The sequence below is a fragment of the Chiloscyllium plagiosum genome, chromosome 46 (genome assembly GCF_004010195.1).
Source record: "Chiloscyllium plagiosum isolate BGI_BamShark_2017 chromosome 46, ASM401019v2, whole genome shotgun sequence".
In the NCBI taxonomy this organism is placed as follows: domain Eukaryota; kingdom Metazoa; phylum Chordata; class Chondrichthyes; order Orectolobiformes; family Hemiscylliidae; genus Chiloscyllium; species Chiloscyllium plagiosum.
Window position 1 is genome coordinate 1,242,707 of NC_057755.1, and position 24,001 is coordinate 1,266,707.

Below are 24,001 nucleotides of genomic sequence, written 5' to 3' on the forward strand. Positions count from 1 at the left end.
CTGGAGTACAGTGGCAGTTCTGGCCCCCACACTATAAAAATGATGGTATTGCACTGGAGGGGCTGCAGAGGAGATTAACCAGGGAGTTCCCTGGGATGGAGCATTTCGGTGGTGAAGAGAAACTGGATAAGCTCAGCTTTTTCTTTACAGCAGCTAAGGCTCCTGATAGAGGTATATGAGAACATGAGCACCATGGACAGTCATGGAATCATGGAGATGTATAGCACGGAAACAGACCCTTTTGTCCAACTCGTTCATGCTGAACAGATATCCCAACCTAATTTAGTCCCATTTGCCAGAACTTGGCCCATATCCCGCTATACCCTTCCTATTCATATGCCCATCCAGAAGCCTTTTAAATAATGCAATTGTACCAGAGTCCACCACTTCCTCTGGCAGCTCATTCCATACACGCACTACCATCTGTGTGAAAAAGTTGCCCCTTAGGTCCTTTTATATCTTTCCCTTCTCACCTTCAATTTATGCTGTCTAGTGTTGGACTCCCTCCCCCCTCCCACCCCCCACCCCAGGGAAAAGACTTTGTCTATTTATTCTATCCATGCCTCTCATGAATTTATAAACCTCTGAGGTTACCCCTCAGCCTCCAACGCTCCAGGGAAGACAGCCCCAGCCTATTTAGCCCCCCTCAGTGTGACGAAGCTGCTCCTTTCGCAACGTTATATTGTCCTTGGCTATTTTTCGGAGAGATCATATAAGGTGCAGGCTCTGAAAATTCTAAGATGATGGGCTTTAGGGCCAGTTTGATTATACCTAACAGATACGGCATTAAGCAACAGGCTTTCAAGTTTTTGCAAAAATAAACACTTGCACAATGAAAGGGGAATGGCCGGTTCTCCCAGCTCAGCTAATCACTAGTTTGGTTTGGGTTTTAGCAGTTGTGTTTAGAAGCTGCTGGACCCAAGGAATCAGGTCCAGGCCGGTACTCTCTTGCTGACTTCTCTCCTGTAAGACCCTGTGTTTGATTTTACCTTTTGTGCCATAGGGTGTTTATGGGATTGTTGCAAGTGTGTGGAAAAGCTTCATTTAGTTGGGATGATCTGTTGGGTTTTCAGATAGGTTAAGTTATTCAATGTTCTGTTCTCTTTTGTTTTATGTTTCATTCGGTAATCTTTTAAAATAAATTCTGTTTTGTTTAAAACTAAGTTGTTTGACCGACTGCATCCCTCCTGGAATATCCACATTACGCCTGCTTAAAACAACCAGCAAATGTAGGGTCTGGGCTAACTTCTTGATATGTTTTGAGGGGGTCTGACCTGGTCCATAACAGCATGGTGGATAGGAAGCGACTGTTTCCCCTTATTTAAAGCTATAATAATGAGAGAATATACTTTTCAAGTGAAAAGCAGGAAGTTGAGAGGGGATTTGAGAAAAATCAATGTCACCCAGATGGTGGTGGGAGCCTGGAAAGAACGGCCTCGGATGGTAGTTGAGTCAGAAAACAGCACAATCTTTAGAAAGTACTTGGATGAGCACTTGAAGTATCATAACATTTAACGTTATGGGTCAAGCTCTGGAAATTGGGACTGGTGCAGATGTGGAGCAGTTTTTTTTGTTGGGACAGACTCAATGGGCTGAAGATCCTTTCATCTATTGTATGATTCTATGATGTGAATTTCTGCTCTTGTAGAGTTGACACAGTGCAAGGTTGGAAGACTTCCTGCTGTATTGTAACATTCCATGATTCCTTCATTCAGAATATTCCCTTCCTGACTGTGTTTGAGTTCTGAGTTGTTCTATTTCTGAGTGAATCCCATGTTTTGAAGTGAGTAAGAGAAACAAGTGGATGTTATTGTCAGTCAACAGTCTGATGTCATCTTGGACACTTGAGCAGAGCAATATGTAGGTAAAACTCATGCAGATTTTCAATAATTCCTTACTTACCTGAAATAATATTTGATATTTTGCTTCAAATTTAATTTCACTCAATTATAGAACTTTCAGCTCATATTTAGAATTACTCAATCGAATACGGCGCATTAAACAGCCAAATTTAAAATAACACAACACCAGGTTATAGTCCCAACAGGTTTATTTGAAAGCACTAGCTTTTGGAGTGCTGCTCATTCATCAGGTGGGAACGTTCCGAAAGCTTGTGTTTCCAAATAAACCTGTTGGACTATAACTTGGTGTTGTGATTTTTCTTTTAAACTTTGTCCATCCCAGTCTAACACTGGAACCTTAAACAGCCAAAGAATCCCATTACTGGGCAAATCATTTCCACACATTTTCTGTGGTTATCATGCACTTAGCTACTCAATGTACTTATGACTATTCTTTACAGGAAATCGCTGAGCTCTCAGAGAAGGGAAACCAGACTGTGAGTTCCAATCTTCTGCTAAACCTGGTGATGGAGAAAAGTTCTCAGGCCCAAAGAGTGATGTGGGGATCCTTTTGTGAAAATGCACCATGGGGTCCCAAATTTGGAGAAAATACTGAAAGAAATACAGGAACATGGTACAGTAAAACCTCAGTGAATTTAATTTCAGATTCAAACACTAGAGAATTGCTATGATAAATAACATATTATTTCATAAAATATAAATTGTTTACATAGGTTTCGATTCTTTTGATTCCATGAATATTCAGAGATGCATCCGAACTATCTAATCACCTTAAAGTTAAGTGATGAAATGCAATCAGTGTGTTCTTTGCAGACGTTTGTTTCAAGTTTCTCACAATCTGCAAATCAAAACTACACTGAGGAGAAACTAGGAGTTGGTGTATTTTAGAACAGTCCTTAACTCTCAACAGCTCTGTCTGCAACTACTATTCATATGATTTCTGATGTTTGTCCCATGAAAATTTATATACTGCATTATTTAATTTGATCAAGCGCTTGTGAAATAGTCCATGATCGCTATAGAGACTGATGTATTTTCAGAGAGAAATGAATTTACCAGCCAGCAATAGAAGTGAACCAAAAGTTAAGAATTGCAATTTCAGACTTGCACTGTTACAAACAAAAACTAACATAGATAGGACATTGCTCAACAGGGAAGTAAACACCAAGTTTTTTTTATTAAACAATCAAATTGTATCTTAAAATTTCTTTTGTGTTTCTGGTATTTCCCTCCATACATTCTGCCTCTCTCGCAGATTTACGGACATGAGAAATCTGAGCAGGAAAAGAGTATTCAGCCCTTTGCCTCTGTCCGAAGGGATCACGCTGATCTTCAACTTCATTTCCCTGCATTATTGCGCTATCTCCTGATGTTTTGATTGTGTAGAAATTTACTAGCCTGTGTCTTGACCATAATCAGCAACTGATCCAAAGATTCACTACACTCTAAATGAAGAGATTCCTCTGTATCTCACTCCTTTTTCTGAAACTGTGACTCCATGGTGCTAGAAACATTGAAGCTTTTTACTTTGTCCTTCCCTGGAATTGGCCATTTGGGAGCTGAGAAAGAGAGTTGAGAAAGACCTGACGGGGAAACACATTTGGCTCATTCGAACAAAGTTGGAAGAGTTTTGTCTAAAGTCTTGTGGATATGGCTATAAGCAGGATACGAGCAAATGTTTAACAGTTCTGTTGTTGAATCCAGAGGAAATGACAGCGGCAGCGCTGATGGAATTTGAGCAGTGTTCTTATAAATCACTGATTCACACGCTGCTGTCTCATTGCAGTACAGGGGTGTGCGAATGAGCACTCCTCTCTCACTTGGACATTGTTGACCTGCAGAGATCTCTGCTGACTTTGCTGTAGTTTATAGAAGGCTGGGCTGGAGTAAATGATCTGGTGTTGGATCTCCTCACCCATGGTGCTCTTTTGAGAGAAGGTGCTGCCAAGTTATCTTTGAATCAGTTGCTGATTATGGTCAAGGTTCAGGCTGGTAAATTTCTACAAATTCAAAACATCAGGAGGTAGAGCAATAATGCAGGAAATAGGAGGTGCTCAACATATTCCAGAGTATTCCCTTCAACATGCATGGCTGATCAGTTGTGAGTGGATACACTTTTGGGGGGGGGGAGCATTTTGGGACAGGGCTGGTTTGTTTAAATTTAAATAACTTTTGAATCTAATGTAAAGTCATCAAGGAAATCATAAAATCATTGATTGTTACAGGCCATTCAGCCCATTGCATCTGTACTGACTCCTGAAAGAGCTACCCAGCAGTCCCCTACTCCAGCTCTATGTTTGTAATCCTCTAAATTAACCCCTTTCGAATATATATATTCAGCTCTGTTTTGAAACCTCCAATGGAATTCACCTCCACCACTCTCTCAGGTAGGGCATTCCCTACCCTGTCAAAGTTGTCCGTAATTTTGAACTTTCTAAAATTCATTTGTGGGATGTGGGTGTTGCTGGCTGCATCCAATATTTATTGCCTATCCCTATTTGCCCCTTGAGAAGATGGGGGTGAGCTGCCTTCTTGAACCGCTGCAGTCCATGTGCTGTGGGTTGACCCACAATGCCTTTAGGGAGGGAATTCCAGGATTCTGACTGAGCAACAGTAGGAACGGCAATATATTTCCAACTCAAGATGGTGAGTGGCTTGGAGGGGAACTTGTAGGGGATGGTGTTCCCACGTCTTTGCTGGCCTTGTCCTTCTAGAACAAAGTAGTCCTGGGTTTGGAAAGTGCTGTCTGAGAGTCTTTGGTGAATTTCTGCAGTGCATGTTGTAGATAATATACACTGCTGCTAGTGAGCGTCACTGCGGGGAGAGCTGGGCTGGTGGCGGCAGGGAGTAGATGCTTGTGGATGTGGTGCCAATCAAGCAGAAGCTGCTTTGCCCTGGATGGTGTCAAGCTTCTTGAGTGTTGTTGCAGCTGCACCCAATCAGGCAAGTGGGGAGTATTCCATCACACTCCTGACTTGTAGAAAGTGAGGATTGCAGATGCTGGAGATCAGAGTCCAGAGTGTGGTGCTGTAAAAACCCAGCAGGCCAGGCAGCATCCGAGGAGCAGGAGAATCAACATTTTAGGCATAAGCCCTTCTTCAGGAATCAGATTCTGATCTTAAAGTTCCATGAATAAATCTGAAATTAAGTGTTTGGTAACGATTGTGAAACAATCATTAATTGTCATTTTAAAAAATCCATTGGTCACCCATCCTTTATGAAAGGAAATTTGATTCTCACTTGTTTTGGTATATATGGGATTCCAAACCTGCAGAACCAGTTTGGTTGATTCTTAACTGACCTTTGGAATACTCAAATAAGTCAATAAGTCTTCTAGGAAATTAGGATGCTACTGTTGAACATTCCTATGAAAAGAATTTATAATGGGAAACGTTGATATCTTAGGCCAGAGTTGCACATGTATATGTTGACAGTGCTTCAGTATCTTAGGGGATCACTCCTCAAGTTTTGCTTTCACTTTAGACCCACACTCCTGACATTTGGTCACTGCAAGGCAGACAGTTCAAAGGATCTCCTTTTTAGCTTGCTCTTAAGCCTGCCCATGGTGCCCATTAATAGGTCCAGACAGTGGGCAGTTGAGAGGGTCTTACCCCTGTTTCCTGCTTCCATCTATACCCGGTGATGCTGGAGACAGATTGGGAAATGTTCTCCAATACACTTGAGGCCTTCTGCAACCGTTAGAGCACATCATCATCCCTCAAAACAACATTTCAAATTAATCTTGTTAAATTTGCTTTCAAGATTTATTTTTGCTACAGTGTCTCTTTAAGGCATTGATCATTTGATGAATTGTCTATTTTATTGCTTAACTTTAGTGTGCCCTGTCTCTTGAGCAAAAAGTTCCACGCCAGATCATGAGGACCAAACGGACTGCATTCATAGCGTGGCTAAGCAGGTTAATCATTAACCTTTTAATTCCTTTCGGTCTTAATTTAGATCCTCATTCCCAATGCAGTCTGTTTGGGACCTGTCTTGTTGTCCTATCCATTGCTGGGAGAAAGTGAGGACTGCAGATGCTGGAGATCAGAGCTGAAAATGTGTTGCTGGAAAAGCGCATCAGGCCAGGCAGCATCCAAGGAGCAGGAGAATCAACGTTTCGGGCATGAGCCCTTCTTCTATCCATTGCTGAAGCTTGTAGCAGTGTGGGATGAACCCACCCTTAGAAAGAAATCCGAAGATGTACAATGAGACTTTCGGGATACTGAGTGTTTGGAAGGAAGCAGACATTTGTAATCTTGCAGTGTGTCAATAAATCCAGTAATGGGTTAAAGATTAGCATCTGCTACTTCATTAACTGACTTTGAAACAAAGTAACCCATTTTCAATAAGTATTGAGTCAAAGAAATATTGTTCAGTCATTGTTCAATTTCAAACATTTAAGAAAATTTTGACATGCACCTGTATTGAAAATGTGAATGAAACCTTAAATGATTTTATTAAATCATTAACTCTGCTCTAATTGAAGAAACTCAACAGAAACGCAAGGAAACGCTCCGTGTCCAAACTGAAACACTGCGAGTGAACACTGTTCTAATAAAGGAGAAGGTGAAGATTTTCCGTCTGGGTCTGGTTGTTCAATACACTGAGCTAACAGTTATTTCCACTGTTCGAGATCAGAAACTTGTAGAACATGAACTGATAGCAAGAGGCCGAGACCATGAACAGTGGCGAAAAACATCTCTGGAGAGAAGTGGAAAAGATCCAAGCTGATCAACTGTTCTGTCGCAATTTTTCTCCTCGGAAATCTAACACTGGAAGCTCAGCAGTGGTGAGTGGAGTCCCGGGAATTGGAAAATGAACAGTGGTATAAAAATGATTTATGACTGGGCCACTGGGAAAATATACCCAGAGTTCCAATTTGTATTCAGTTTTAAATTCCAGGATTTGAACATTTTCAACTGTCAGATAAACCTGAGGAATCTGGTATTGGATCAGTATCCTTATTTTGGGAGTGTTCTGGGAGAACTCAGGAAGAACCCAGAGGGTTTGCTCTTCATATTTGATGGTTTGGATGAATTCAAGGACAGTATTTCTGACAGTGAAGTTCATGTGCACTGATCCTGAGTGCTGGTGTAATGTATCTGACATTGTGTACAGTTTAATCCAGCACAAGCTGCTCCCTCGATATTCAGTGCTAGTGATCAGCTGTCCCATTGCATTGTATTTATTGGAAAAGACTGAGCTCAGCGTCTGGGCTGAAATCCTGGGCTTTGTTGAGAATGAGCAGAAGGAATATTTCAGCAGGTTTTTCGAGGATCAGGTTGTGGCAACAGCTGTTTTCAAACACGTGGAGGCGAACAAGATCCTGTACACCATGTGCTACAATCCTTCATAGTGTTGGATCCTCAGTCTCTCACTGGGTCCCTTCTTCACACAGAGAAAGGAAATAGCAGCAAGTTCCCAAGACCATCACCCAACTATATTCCTACCATATTTACAACATTCTGAAAAACCATGGCTGGGAGATCGGAGACCCCTGTGATCTGTTCCTGAAGCTTGATGAGATTTCTTTCACTGGTGTGTCTGAGAAGAATATTGTGTTTAGAAATGGAGATTTGATCCAATACAACCTGCATGCTTCGCAGTTCTTATCAGCGCTCCTGATGGAATTTTTTGGAGATGATTCTGTCCAGGATGTGGTTTACACATTCCCACATCTCACCATCCAAGAGTTTGTAGTTGGACGCACACAATTCCTGATTCCAGTCTCTGGGCATTAAGAAGCTCCTCAGTGAAGCCCACAGTAAGGATGATGGGCGATTTGAGATACTTCTCAGTTTTATTGATGGTCTCACCTCCTGACAGGCAGCTGAGCCCTTGGAGGAGTTCCTGGGTCTACTTGATAAGCAGACAATCCGTCAAGTGATTAACTGGGTGAAGGAGAAGATTAAAGAACAAATTGGATGTGAAAGGAGTGAAATTTGTAAAAGGAAAATCCTGAACACGTTCCACTACCTGTTCGAGGGTCAGAGTAGAAGCATAGTGAGGCCTACAGAAACATTTACATTTATTCGACTGAAATTGACCCATATTGACTGTGCAGTGTTGTCCCATGTCATTGGACTCTGTGATAAAATAAATGAACTAAATTTAGAGGAATGTAATATCGCAGAGGAAGGATTTCATCGACTGGTATCTGTACTTAACAATTACCTCAACACCTGGCATTTGTTATCTGTTTTCATGGATTATTGTGCCAGAACAAAATCTCTTCAACGAAACCAGATAAAGGAGAGTTAACCCAAGTTATGCAATTAAAATGAAAATTTGGACATAAATTCCGAAGGAGTATGGAATATAAATTTGATTCTTTCCAAAAAAAAGTGTCGCTAACAACATTTTTGGGCTTGCCACAATAAAGCAACTTTCCGCCCCCTGACCTCAGCCCTATTTTCCTGCCCCTGCATTTTTGCCCACCCCTAGATTTTTTGTACCCACCCACCTCTGCACTTTCCTCCAAACATTTCCCCCCCCCCCACCTTTGTCCTGGACTGATTGCCCCTCCCTCAAGCTGCCCCACTGCCATTTCTCCCTGCACCCCCATACTGGATATTAAAACCCCCTCTGTGCCTCCATTGTGTACAATATACCGCCCTCAATCCCCCCTCAGAGCCCTAGCTCCTGAGCTGAAGGGGGTGGGGGCCTCAGAGTAGTGCACTGACTAGCTGTGTGACTGTCTCATGCATAGCAAGATCCCAGACCGCCTCCTGCACTGCTCCCCACCCTCGGCTCAGTGAGAAAGGGGCTTTATCTCCCTCACCCCCACCCACTGTTTGGACGATGGGAGACACAGGAAACAGTAAGATCCCAGTGTGTTAACAGCATGTGCAGCACCCTACCCCAGGAACAGGAACAGCAGGACAGGGAGGGAGGGGGTATAGATCTAGGAAGGAGGCAGAGAAAAGAACGAGGTGAGGGACAGACAGACACAGAGACAGAGACAGAGGTAGGAAGAGAGAAAACTGCTTAAAGAAACAGGGGGAAAGGCAGAGTGTGAAACCAGGGAAAGAGAGAGAGAAAAACACCCAGAAAAAGACGACAATGGACAGAAAGATCCTAGGCAATGAAAGAGGGACATAGACTCTCAGGGACACAATCAAAGTACAAACAAGAGAGTGTAAAACCCAGAGAAAAGAGAACAGGACAGAGAGAGAGAGAGAGAGAGAGAGAGAATAAAACACTCTGGTGAGGCAAGGGGGGTGACACAGGAGGACAGAGGAATAGAGAGAGAACTCACTGGGAGAGACAAAGAAAACATCGAGAAAATGACAAAGGGCAGCCAGAGAGATACAACAGACAGCTAGTGAAGCGGGTGGGGGGAGCGCGCGGGGTGATGCTATTAGGCAGGTAACGTGGGCTCAGGCAGGAACAGCAAGATCCCACAGGGCTGACAGAGACAGAGAAAGGTGGGGGAAGAGTGAACAATTCCAACAGTTCTAGGAAAGAGGGAGGATCCAGAGAGTTGTAGGAAGGGAATCTACAGGGAAATGTGAACAGGGCAGAGATGGGAAGGATGGGGATTGAAGGAAAGTTGTGGAACAGACAGAGAATTGGGTACACGGAGGTCGAGATGGGAACTGTAGTGGGTGAGGGAGTCTGTCACATCTGTGGGATCGGACTGTGCAGCAGCTCCCTTGCCATCTGTTTACCCCTTTATCCTCTCCCAGCCCAGGACTCGCCCCTTGTGGTAAAAATCCCAGAGAAACAGACTGAACGCCACAACTCTTTTCTCCGAGAGTGTGTAAATGAAAGACAGGGAGACAGGACAGTTTCTGATTATTCTCTCGCTCTGTCTGGTTCTGGCTCTTGTCTGATGATTCCTCACAGCAGAATGGATTTGATTCTCTGTCCCTGCACCGTCCCAAGTTTCAGCTCCCGGATCCAATCCCCACTTCAGGGTTTGGCGGCGGTGGTGGGGAGGAAACCGACAAAGAAATACAAATTGATTTCAAATAAAATTCAGTGGTAGCACCAAAAGCGTAGCAAGATCCCACTGCGCTCTGCCTTCCATAATCTCACACTTGACCAGTGATACTGGTTCAGTTTAATTATTGCATTGCATAACATCACAGCAACTTTGAATACAAAGTGATCACCATACAGCAGTTGACCAGAGGTAGAAATATTAATAAACACACACTTCAAAATCCCACAAGCAGCACTGTGATGACAGACAATCATGTGTGTCACTGTGTGTCACAGTGGGCGGCACGGTGGCACAGTGGTTAGCACTGCTGCCTCACAGCGCCAGAGACCCGGGTTCAATTCCCGCCTCAGGCGACTGACTGTGTGGAGTTTGCACGTTCTCCCTGTGTCTGCGTGGGTTTCCTCTGGGTGCTCCGGTTTCCTCTCACAGTCCAAAGATGTGCAGGTCAGGTGAATTGGCCATGCTAAATTGCCCGTAGTGTTAGGTAAGGGGTAAATGTAGGGGTATGGGTGGGTTGCGCTTCGGCGGGATGGTGTGGACTTGTTGGGTCGAAGGGCCTGTTTCCACACTGTAAATAATCTAATCTAATCTAATCTAATCTGATGCTGGTTAAGGGTTTGACTCTGTCTCCAGGATAACAGTGGTATGAAACCTAAATTCCAAACACTTCCTCCTTTCTTTTCCCTCGCTCTCGCGCTCTCTCTGTTGTCCTTCTCACGCGCTCTCCATTTCTGATATCTCTCGTGCCCTCTCTCTCTGTTGACCCTCTCACTTGCTCTGCATTTCTGACATCTCCCTAACCCCCTCTTTCCCTGTCCCCGCTTTGCTCTCTCCCCTCTGTCTCCTCTCTCCGCACACGCCCTCACCAGTTCCTTTTCACTCTCTCTTCCCCTCTCTGTCAAACCCCCTCCATTCTGATTGAAATGTCCTCTCCTCCCTCCCTCCCATTTAGTGTGTTCCTATCTCCCTGTCCTGTAGACATTAGCCACGTCAATATGACATTCTGGAGGAAGGAAGGTTGGGGGGTGGTCTGTGCTGGAGAAAGGGGATGATACACCCCAACCACTGTCAGGCCATCAGCAAACAGAGCCCGGGCCCTGTACACAGGCTGCTCTGATGTATAAGCGGTGACCCACAGGCCGAGGGGCCACAGCAAGATCCCAGAGGCAGGGTGTGGGACCCTAGGTTATTTCCTCTTCTTTGCCCCAAGCAAGAACACCCAGGCCCCCAACGCTAGCAACACCCTCTCCACAAGCACAACCTCTCCATGTAACTTTCACACCGCAAGATCCTAATAATTCTAGTACTTGCACAATTCAGTTTCTGACTGTGGGTCACTCTATCGCTCGCTTTTTCTCTCCCTCTGTCTCTCTCCCTCTGTCCAATTTTTATTTGTTTGAAAACTCAACAAAAGAAAATGAAGAGGGTTCATAAAGGGGACAGAGGGGGAAAGGCAGAGATAGATCCCCCCCTTTCCCAGATACTCAGTGAATTGAATTGAAATGGCTAGCCTGCATCTTATTTCTGCATTTCTCTCATTTTATCACCCTGGCCTATGCACATCTCACATTAGTCTGACATTAGAATGGGTCTTTGGAGAGAGTTTCTCATTTAAAGGTTTTAATTCCCTCCTTGGGGAGTCCTCTGTCTGTCAGATTCTCGCTGGGCATTGATGTGTTTTGTGTCAAATCCCAAGCCCCCAGTTACTTTAGCCCCTGGCTTCAAACTTGTTTTGAAAATGACAGGACCGCAATCCGACAGGACCCCATTAACCAGAGGTCCCATTAGAAGCCAGCTCCTTCCCCAGAGAGAGGAGATGAAACCTCAGGGTAATACACAGACAAAACTCACCGGGGCCCCAAAGGGTGCAGCCTGTCAAACAGGCCTCAGGACCAGGTCCCCATCTGGAGAAAGCTCTTCTTCAAAGGTTTCCTGGTCCCAAACTCTCTCTTTTCAAATCCTCAAGTGGCCGGAAAGATCCCTTTAGGAGGAAACGAGCAGCTCTATTTGAAAGGTACAGCAAGAAAATCTTTTATAGAGAGAAAGCACAGAAAGATCCCGGGTTTTCCCCTCTGTGAGGCAGACAATCTGTCAGCAACATCCGAACACAAACATGTGGGGCAATGAGTTGAGTTTTCATGTTGAAAAACTTTTCGAAATGTGTAAGCCTGCAACAATGGCACTGTGGCGATTGACGCACAGCAAGATCCCACATATGACAATACTGCAGTAGCTTCATAATCTGGTCATTTTTATTTCCCTCTGTGATGCTGGTTCAGTTTAATTATGTCCTGTCACTCCAGAATCGAACATTACAGGTATTTCACAGTCTCACAATGCCTCTCCCTCTCTCTCTCTTTCCTTCTGTTTCTCCTGCTCTCTCCATTTTTCACTTCTTTCTCTCACCCTCTTTCTCTCACCCTCTTTCTCTCACCCTCTTTCTCTCCCTGGCGAATTCTTCCATCCTGCCCTCTCTATGAGCTACATTCCTCTGACAGTGTGATAATTCTTTCTGGACGGCCAGATATTTTTGGCCAGATCCTGGGCGTTAACCTGTTTGTGTCACAATCCCAAAGCCCCGGTTACTTTAACCCCAGGCTTCAAACCTGTTTTAAAACAACAGGGCTACAATCTGACAGGGCGCAGTTAACCAGAGGCCCTGACAAACTTGGCTTCCACACCCCACCCCGCCCCCAGAGGAGATGAAACATCGGGGGAATAAACAGACCACCACTCACCTGGGCCCCACGGGCTGCAGTCTGGCCAGCAGGCCTTAGGCCTGTGCTCCCCCTCTGGAGGTTGTTCTTGTCCAAGGCTTTCCTGGATCTTCACTTCACAGCTTTCCAAATAAAAGTTCCTTGGGATAAAGGAGAGAAAAGATGAGGTGGGATGGCTGGGGGAGCAAGAGCAGTTTGATGCCAAATTACACAGCAAGATCCCAGGTAACAGCACAACCCTACCACCCTTTCCCCATCCCTATCCCAAATGCATTTCATAACATCACAGCAGCATCAAAATACAAAAAAATCATAAAGCAATTAACCAAAGGCTGGCAACATTATGAAACACATGCACACAAATACAGATACTCTCTCTCTCAACCAGAGAGGGAGAGCTGCTCGCTCTCAGTAAGACAGAGAACAAGGTTTGAGAATGAATCTGACCAATTTCTTGTCAACGTTTATTCTGGGTTTGGGTTTTGTGGACTCCACCCCTGTATTCTCTGACACATTGCACCGTCTGTCAGTTTGCTTCCTGGGGAGGGCTGTGTGATTGAGATGTCAATTTACAGGACAGGAGCCTTGTTGGATCTTACTGTCCACTGAGATGTTAATTCTGGGACAGCAAAGCATTACCATTCCCAGTTGGTTCAACTTTTTTTTGAAGCCATGTCGATACAGTTTGAAAATATTAAATATTACTCCCGCACTAGTGTCTCAGAGCCTAACTGTAGGAAGACACCCTGAGCCACACACAAGGCTGGGAATAGAGAGGGGGACATTTGCTGCGGATCTCTTGGGATTTTTCTGCTGTATGTGAGATTCCCAGACTCTAACTCTCGCTATCCCTGTCTCACTCTCGCTCTAGCTCTCACTCTGTCCCTGTGTGTCTCTCTTTGGCCTGTCTGTCTCTGCCCCTCTGTCCCTGTCTCTCCTTGCCCTGCTCTATATGCAGTCATTTCTAACTTGATTTTTAATCTTTTATTTCCTTTCCACTTCTCAGAAATATCGGCAGAGTTTGGGATTTAAATCATAGATCACTTGCCTGCCCCTCAATACTGACATTTCTTCCTCTGTGCATCCCCCATCCCCGCCACGTGCACGCACATACTCGGACATGGACGGACACAAACGCATACTCATACAGGACATGGGGACTGTGAACTGGTTTTGTCTTCGGGGAGAGTCAGTGAACTCAAGTATCATCACAGAAATATCTCAGTGTGTGAGAGAGAGTGAGACCGTGACTGTGTGTGAGAGAAAGAGAGAGAGAGAGTGAGCCCATGCCTGTGTGCAAAGTTAAAAATCTCACAACACCAGGTTATAGTCCAACAGGTTTAGTTGGAAGCACTAACTTTTGGAGTGCTGCTCCTTTGTGGGATATAAATGAATTAATGTTATTTCTGCAAGCATAAATTCTGATACAGAACAGGAATGAGAAAATACATATTCAGCAAAAAGAAAGGATATGTTAGCATGAGACGTGAATACAGAACAATGGTGGATGTGTGGGCAAACAGGAAAACATCTGTTTTCCCCGCTTGCACAGAGACACAGGAACAAACCCTAATTAAAGAGGTCAAAGTGGCCTCTGGATGGAAATAGATGCTGATAGAAGAAAATATATGCCTAATCAATAATCTACAATAGACTGACGTCAAACACCCTTATGGGACTCAGAGATAAGAGTTTGTCACGGACAAGACAGGATAAACAGAAGTTGTGGGATAAGTCTTAAGGAAATCTGTGACGTAAGCGAAGCAGGGAACAGACAATGGAATAAGGAAAACATATGAGAAAAAACAGTATAAATTGCAAGGGTTTTTTGGGATATACTGTGCATTTTATCATTGCCTTACCTGGTAATGAGACAAAGCACCCACCTATAGGTGTATAAATAAATGGCGGATTCAGATATTTGTCTCGGACTGAAATTATTAAAGTGAGTGAGCTTTTGTTTCTCACACCTTCATCAGGGGTTGATGTGTGAGAGAATGAGATCATGCCTGTGTGTGTGTGTGTGTGTGTGTGTGTTGTGTGTGTGTGTGTGTGTGTGTGTGTGTGCACGTGTGTGTCTGTCTGAAAGAGGGAGAGTGAGACCACGTCTGTGTGTGTGAGTGTAAGAGTATGTGAGTTGGTGAATGTGAGTGTGTGTGACTGAGAGTATATGGGAGTGCATGTGTGAGAGAGAGTGTGTGTATGAGATTGTGATAGTCTGTGTGGAATTGTTTGAATGTGCATTTGAGAGTGACTGCGTGCAAGCGTGTGCACGTCAGTGTGGACGTCTGCATGGGCGTATGTGAGAGTGTATGTGCGTGTAAAGGACTGAATGTGGCATGAGAGGGTGTGTGTGTGTGAAGGACTGAATGTGGCGTGCGTGGGTGTGTGTGTGTGTGTGAGGACTGAATATGGCACGCGAGGGTGTGTGTTTGTGAAGGACTGAATGTGGAGTGCAAGAGTGTGTGTCTACACGCGTGAGAGAATGAGCGAATGAAACTGAGGGACTGTGTATGGTTTGTGGATCATTACTGGGGCAGGGATATAAACACGTGGTTTCCATCGAGTCATGTTATGGAGTGACAGCATTGGCGCTGAAACTGTGCAGCCAGATGGACGCTCACAGATACACACAGTCATTCATTCTCTTTCTCATACGTGTATATATATATATATATATATATATATATACACATACACACACATTCTCTCTCTCTCACTCATGCGCGCACACACACACACAGGCATGGTCTCTCTCACACACATGCATGGTTTCTCACATGCACGCACACACAGGCATGGTCTCTTTCTCACACACACACAGGCAGTGTCTCTGTCTCACGCGTGCACACATACACACAGGCATGGTCTTCCTCTCGCGCATATACATACATACAGAGGCGTGGTTTCTCTCTCTCACATGCATGCGCACGCACACACACACACACAGGCATGGTCTCTCTGTCACACACACAGAGGCTTGGTCTTTCTCTATCTCTCACACACACACTCTTGCACACAAACACACACAGACATGGTGTGTTTCTCGCTCTCTCTCACAGACACACACACACACACACAGAGGCATGGTCTCCGTCTCTCCCACACAGAGGCATGATCTCCCTCTCTCTCTCGCACACGCACACACAGAGGCATGGTCTCTTTCTCTCACTCACTCACACACACACACACACACAGGCATAGTCTCATTCACTCACATACAGACATGGACTTTGTCTTTCTCTTTCACATACAGACACAGAAGCATGATCTCTCTCTCACATACACACGTGCGCACACACACACAGGCGCAGTCTCTATCTCTCTCTGTCTCTCTCACATGTGCACACAGAGGCATGGTCTCTCTTTCTCTCTTACTCACACACACAACACAGAGGCATGGTCTCACTCTCATTCAAACACAGGCATTCTCTCTGTCTCTCTGTCTCTGTCTCTCTGTCTCTCTCTGTCACACATACCTTCGCTTTCTCTCTCTGTCACACATACCTTCGCCTTCTCTCACACACTCTAACACATACCTACACTCACAAACATACTCTCTCACATTCATGCACACACACTGACTCTCTCTTGGGCATGCTCACTCTCTTGCAACACTCCCTTTCTATTGTGCACACACACTTCTATGCACACACACTTCCTTTCATGCACACAATCATTATTTCTCTCACGCAAGCTCATACTGTCTTTTCTTCTCTCGTACATACACACATGCTCTCTCACACACACATACACACACACACACTCTCTCTCTCTCTGTCACGCACACCTTCGCCTTCTCTCACTCACACACACTGGCAAAGTCTCTTACACACTGTAACACATACCTACACTCACAAACATGCTCACTCACGTCAATAATTTCAGTCCAAGACAAGATCTGAATCAGTAGTGTCATTTATTTCACTCTTGCAAGAGGATGTGGTGTCCACTGTCCACAAGGCAGGACACACACACACTGAATTCAACTAGTACACAACATTTATGTAATTTGGTTCCTATTCTTTCATCCCATTGCTCCTTCCCTGCTTACATCTCCCACCTAAGACCAGTGCCCATTACTCTTGTTTACCTCTTGCCTTATCCGGCCTTGTCTCCGACAAAATGCTTATTCTGGCCTCACAAGGCCGTTTGGCCACATCCTGCTGCAGTCCATTGTTAGGTATATCCTCCCTCACTTGTTTTGACCTTATGACCTCATGATGTCTTGATTGTGGTTTGTTCTTGTTTTTGCAGAAGCAGGAAATAGATGCTTATAACTACTGTTTGTACAGGCATATCTAGCTTAACCCCCTCCCCTCACAGGACCTTATCTATTTGTCTGTAACATTTACCATTGTTGCAGGTACATTTCATTCTTGCATGTACATTTTAGCTAATACAAAAACAATTATGTATTTCCTTCACTTAGTTTTCATTCTTGTTGACTCAGCTCTTGGCTGAAACAATTATACACTGCTATGAGTTCATTTACCTTGCATAAGTAAATATGATTGCAGAAGTAACACTACTTTACCTATATCCCACACACTCATGCACGCACACACTGACTCTCTCTCTTGGGCATGCTCACTCTCTTGCAACACTCCCCTTCTATTGTGCACACACACTCTTCTTCTCTCCTATGCACATACACACACTTCCTTTCATGCACACAATCATTATTTCTCTCACGCAAGCTCATACTGTCTTTCCTTCTCTCACACATAGACACACACACAATTTCTCTCTTGCAAACTCTCTCTCTGCAGGCACACACACAGAAAGTACGTACACACACTCTTCCTCTCACATACAGACACACTTTCACACGCACACACATTCTTTCACGTGTTCACACTTTCTCTCTCGCACACACACACTCTCTGATGCACACACTCTTCCACATGCATGCACACTCTTTCTCACATGTGCACTTTCTCTTGCACGCGCACACACATTCTCTCTCTCTTGCGCACATGCGCACACTGTTGCATATGCAGACACTCTCTTTCTCTTGCACATGCACTCTCTGTCATATTCACACACTCACTCTCATTCTCTTGTACACTCTCTGAGGCACACACACTCGCGTATGCACTCACTCTTTCGCGCATGCACACACTTCTCTCTCGTGCACACTCTCTCACACACGCTCTCCTCATTCGCATCTGCACACTTTTTCTCTCTCTCACAAGTGCACACACTATCTCATGTGCTCACTTTCTCTGACGCACGCATACATTCTCTGTCTTTTGCACACACGCACTGCCTTTCTCTTTCACACACACATGCACTCTTTTTAGCACACACACATTCACTCTCTCTCGCATACATGCACTCTTTGTCTCTTGCACACACATTCTCTCTCGCATGCACACACTCTTTCGCCCACTTCTCACACTCACACATGCATCCCCACCTCTCTCTCTCTCATGCAGGTACACAATCACGCTTTCTCTCTCGTAAGCCCTCTCTCTCTCTCGCATTTGAATGTGCACACTCTCATGTTCGCACACACTGTCTCTCTCACATTCGCGCACACTCTCAAGTTTGCACACAATCTCATGTTTGTGCGCTCTCTCTCATGTTTGCACACACTCATGCTCGCACATGCTCTTTCTCTCGCACAGTCACACCCACTCTCTTTCTCTCACATACACACTCTGTCGCACGTGCACACACACACACTCTCTCCCTCTCTCTCCCGCATGCACTCTCTCTCTCACATGCACACACACTCTTTCTGTCACACGCACACACCTTCTCTCTTTCCCATGCAGGAACACTCTCTCTCTCTTTCTCTCTCCTCTCTCTCACATGCATGCACAATCTCTGTCTATCATGCACAAACTCTCTTTCTATCACACGTTCTCTCTTGCAAATATGTAGTCTCTCTTGCTCTCGCATACATGTTCACTCTCTCTCTCGAATGCACCCACTCTGTCACGGATGCACTCTCTCTCTCACTCGCAAGAACACACTTTCTCTCTCACAGACATTTCCTTTCTTGTATGCACATGGTCTCTTTCCCTCTCTCCTATGTGCATACACTTTCTCTCATGCATGCACACAGAGTCTCTCTCACATGCACACTCTATCTCACAAGCAAACGCTCTCTTGCATGCACATACTCTTTCACCCATGTGCGCACACTCCTTCTATCTGACATGAACAATCTCTCTCACAGGTGTGTACTCTCTTCATGCAGACACACATTTTCTCTCTCACATGTGCACATTCTATTTCTCTTGCATACGCACACTTTCTTACACACACATGCACTCTCTTTCTCATGCAAGTACACACGCTCTTTCTCTCGTGCATGCACACACTCTCGCGCACACATACACACATGTTTTCTCATTCGTGCACACTCTTTGTCTCTCACATGTACACACTCTTTCTCTCGCATGTGCACGGTCTCTCACTCATGCACACATGCAATCTCTCTCTTGCTTGTGTCTGCATACACTCTTACCCTTGCGCAAGTGCACTCTCTCTCTTTCTCACTCACTTACCACACAGTCTTTCTCTCGCATGCATGCTCTTTCTCTCACACATGCACACACTTCCTGTCATGTACACACTCTCTCTTCCTCTCTCACGTGCACACACTTCTCTCTCGCAAGCAGTCTGTCTCGCACACAGTCTCTCTCACACACTCATGCATGCTCAACTCTCTTTCTCTTGTGCATGTGCACACTCTTGCACATGACACACTCTCTCTCATATACCCTCTGCCATACACTCACACACACATACTCTCTCTTTCTTTCTCCTACACACGCCCACACATTATTTCTGTTGAGTAGGTGCACACTCTTCCTCTCATAAACGCACACACTCTGTCTCACAAGCACACACTTTCTTTCTTTCTCTCTTTTACATACACTCTCTCTTCTCGCACATGCACACCCTATCTCTCGCATGCTCACAGTCTCTCTCTCTCTCTACCACACTCCGCATACACACACACTCTCTTTCTCTTGTGCATTGTACGTTCTTGCACATGACACTCTCTCACAAACACGCTCTTCTTCACACATGCACACACTGTCTTCCTATCTTTCTCTCACATGCACACACCATCTCTCATGCACACACTCTCTCTCATGCACGCACACACACCCTCTTTCTCGCACACGTGCACCCATTCCCTCATGCATGCACGCACTCTCTCTTTCACACAAATGCACACTCTCTCGTACGCATGCACTCTTGCTCTCTCTCTCATGCATGCACGCACGCACTCTCTCAGGAAAAGATTCTCTTTCTCTCTTGTGCACACACAGACTCTTCTTCTCACACATACACATACTGTGTCTTGCAAGCACAGCATTCTCTTGCACACAATCTTTCTCGCAAGCAGACACTTTCTTTCTCTCTCGCATGTAAAGACTCTTCTCGCATGCATGCACACTTTCTCTCTAACTTGCGCACATTCTCTTTCTCATGCACAAACTATTACTCTTGCACACTTCCTCATTCTTTTTCCCTGTCACATGCGCACATTCTCTCTCACACACTCACGCTGTCTCTTTCACTCATGCATGCACACAGTCTCTCTCACATGCACGATCTTTATCTCATGCACAAACACACTTCCTCGCATGTATGCGCACTCTTTCTCTCAGACATGCACACACACTTTTTCTCTGTCGCATGTGCATACTCTTTCTCTCTTGCATGTGTATACTCTCTCACTCTCACATGCACACTCTCTCCCACACAGGCACACATTCTCTCTCACACATGCGCACACTCATTCTCTTGCACATGCACACACTCATTCTCTTGCACATGCACACACTCTATCTCACACTTTCTTCGCGTACACACTTTCTCACTCGTGCACACTCTCATTCTCTCACAAACACGAACTGTTTCTCTCTTGCACGCTTACACGATCTTTCTCTCTCTGTCACACATTCACACTCCTCGCATATGTGCAAACTCTCTCACTTGCGCACATTCTCTTTCTCTCTCGCACAATCTCTCTCTCACACACAGTCTCACTCTTTTTCTCTCTCATGTGTGCACACTCACACACGTATGCTCTCTCTTTCTCTCATGCATGCACATGGTCTCTCTCTCTCTCACATGCATGATCTGTATCTTACGTGCAAACACTCTTTCTGACATGCACACTCTCTCTGTCACATGTGCACATTCTTTCTTTCTCACATGTGAATACTCTCTCCATCTCTCACGTGCACTCACTCTCACACACAGGCATACATTCTCATTCACCCGTGCACACGCTTTAATTGTCTTGCACATGCACACTTTCTCCCACATACGCACACACTCTTTCTCTGGCACATGCACACACACTGTCTCTCACATGCACACATTCTCTGTCACGTGCACACACTGTTGCACACGCGCGTTCTTTCTCTCATGCACACACATTCTGTCTCACACATGCGCACTCTTTCTCTCACACACGGACTCAAACCATTTCTCTCAGAACGTTCACTTTGTTTTTCTGTTGCGTCTGCACACTCTTTCTCTCTGACATGTGAATACTCTCTCCCTCTCTCTCACACGCATCCTTCCTCGCATATGCCCACATTCTCTCACGTGTGTGCACAGTCTAATTCTCTTGCACACGGACATATTCTCTCACTCTCACATGCATACATGCACTCTCTCGCGCATGCATGCACTCACATGCAGACATTCTCTCTCATTCATGCACACTCTGTCTCGCACGCACACACTCTCACACACACACACACTCTTGCACATGCGCGCACTGTCTCATGCATGCACACACTCTTCCTCTCACAAGGACACAAGCACTCTCTTTCTCTCACACATGCACTCTCTTTCTCTCACACATACACATTCTATCTCTTATAAGCACACACTCTCTCGTGCACGCATACACTCTCTCTTTCGTGTATGCATACACTTTCTCGTGCATGTACACACTAGTAAGCATACACTCTCCTCTCTTGCACGCACACTCTCAAAAGCACACACAGACACTCACTCAAGGGGCAACTTTTTCACGCTGAGGGTGGTACGTGTATGGAATGAACTGCCAGAGGATATAGTGGAGGCTGGTACAATTGCAACATTTAAGAGACATTTGGATGGGTATATGAATTGGAAGGGTTTGGAGAGATCTGGGCCGGATGCTGGCAGGTGGGACTAGATTGGGTTGGGATATCTGGTCGGCATGGACGGGTTGGACTGAAGGGTCTGTTTCCATGCTGTACATCTCTATGACTACATCTCTCGCACACGCACACAGACTCCCTCTCTTACGCAGGCACATACTCTCTCTCTTGTATGCACACACACATACTCCTGCTCTCATGCATGCACACACACACACTCGCACAAATGCACGTACTCTTTCTTTCTTGAACATGCGCACACTCCCTCTCTCTCTCAAATGCATACTCCCGCTCTCGCGTACACACACACACATCCTCTCTCGTGCATACACACATTCACAAGCATGCACTCTCCAACTCTCTCGCACGCACATTCTCTCTCTGGCAAGCACGAGTATTCCTTCTCTCGTGCATGCACACACTCCCTCTCTTGCGCGGACACACAATCTCTCTCTCACATACGCACACCTCCCCTTGCGCGGACACACAATCTCTCTCTCACATACGCACACCTCCCTGGCTCTAGCATGCACACACTATTTAATGGAGCTTGAATATTTGGAAATCCCAATACATTTGGTCATTCCGTGTCCCTGTGTAACTGTGTGAGCAAGTGTGTGTGTGTATATATACCACCAGAGCCCTGCATTATTGGGTCAAATATGTCTTCACTCCAGCAGTTATACCATATTCAAAAATGTATTCCAGATCCTTGTTCACAAATCACAGAAAGCCAATGTGATGGTTTCACCAAATTTGAAATGTGCTTTTAAGAACATGTTCCCCTCTCCTGTGCTGACAGAATTCCTGATCCATAACTGAATCCTTCTCTGTTCCTGTCCCCCCACCATGTTAACATTGTACCATTTAGTCTGTATTGTCCTTCCTCAGTCTAACATCCAAACGCCATCACTTCCCATCTCACTGTATTCCATCTGCAGGAGGCTGAGATGATCCTGTACAAACTGTGAGGGGCTGTTTTAATCTTCAAAACCAGGACGAAGGATTCTGAAGGTGTCAGCCATCTTAGTTATGTTGACGGCAGCCATTTCATGTTAGCCAGGGCTGACATTGACTTTACATATAGGGAGAGGCAAGAAAGAGTGGGGACTTGGGGAGTGCGTGTGTATCTGAGTGCAGTTTTGATTCACCAGAATGATAGCTGGACAGCAAGGGATCTCTGGGGCGGGAGGGAAATGACCCCTACCCAGGGTTGTGTCTCTTGGATTTAGAAGGATCGGAGGGAATGAAAGTTTTTGAGACAATAACAGAAATGGCTGGGATAGACAGAGAGAAAGGCTTCTGCTGCTTCTGGGTCTAGGATGAGAATCAACATCTAAAACTCGAACAATACTCTTAAACAGTTTCAAGATGAAAATGAAGTTAAAAAGCCTCCCATTTCTCTGTGTGATATTGCACACTATGTCTTACTCACTCACTCACTGAATATGTCTAACCCCCTTTCTGTATCCTTCTTGCATTGATGATTTTCTAGTTGTTCCCAGGGGATGGGCCACGGGAAGTGTAAAAGCCTTTCTGAGATTGTCCAGGGGACATGGACATCATGAACCAACTCAAAAAAGCTAACGGAAAGATGTGACAATTGGAAGATATTTCAGGAGTGGCGAGAGAAACACATAGATACACACACACTGACTCAGAGACAGGATTTGAGAGGATCTTTGGATGTGGAGATGTAAGTGAGTGGGAAAACATTGTCTGAGTCAGAAATCCAATCGAGGGGTTCAGCGTGTTTTTAGACAGAATAACAGGCGCCCAGGAATGATTTACAGTCTGGAATCTAATTGAGGGGTTCAGGGTGGTTTATATATGGAATAACAGATACCCGGGAGTGAGTTACAGACTGGAATCTAATCGAGGGGTTTGGTATGGTTTAAATAATGAATAGCAAATACCTGGGACTGAGTTACAGACTGGATTCAAAATGAGTAGATTGAGATGCTCAGGATTAAGTTATTGACTGGAAACGAATTGAGAGGAGTAGGCAAATTATATACAGAGCAACCCTGGGATACGAGAGGGGAGAAACCAGAGGATGAAGTACCCATCATGGACCAACTCAAAAATGAGAACAGGTCAGGCAGCATCCGAGGAGCAGGAAAATCAATGTTTCGGCAGGAGCCTTTCATCAGGAATGATATACCTGCTCTTCGAATGCTGCCTGACCTGCTGTGCTTTTCCAGCACCGCTCTAATCTTGACTCTAATCTCCAGCATCTGCAGTCCTCACTTTCACCAACTCAAAAATGAGCTGAGCAACACACGACTCAACTGCTGTTTGTGGAGGTTTCCATGTGTCCTGAAAGATGCAAGAGAAACAGGC

General features: G+C 45.1%; 1 long non-coding RNA gene across 3 annotated transcripts in view; it reads right to left on the bottom strand.

Annotated features, from left to right (window-relative positions):
- Window positions 1–2,148: 2,148 nt before the first annotated feature.
- The window catches only part of LOC122544061, a 43,089-nt gene continuing 21,236 nt past the window's right edge, over window positions 2,149–24,001 (bottom strand). Inside the window, exons 2-4 of one of the 3 annotated variants that reach the window (XR_006310242.1) lie at window positions 12,549–12,667; window positions 11,662–11,813; window positions 2,149–2,453 (exon numbers count right to left, since the gene is read on the bottom strand). This is a non-coding gene — a long non-coding RNA (uncharacterized LOC122544061). Of the gene's footprint in view, window positions 2,454–7,465; window positions 7,754–8,450; window positions 9,775–11,661; window positions 11,814–12,548; window positions 12,668–24,001 lie in introns of those variants that run through there. The other 2 variants (XR_006310241.1, XR_006310243.1) reach the window with 2 other exon arrangements.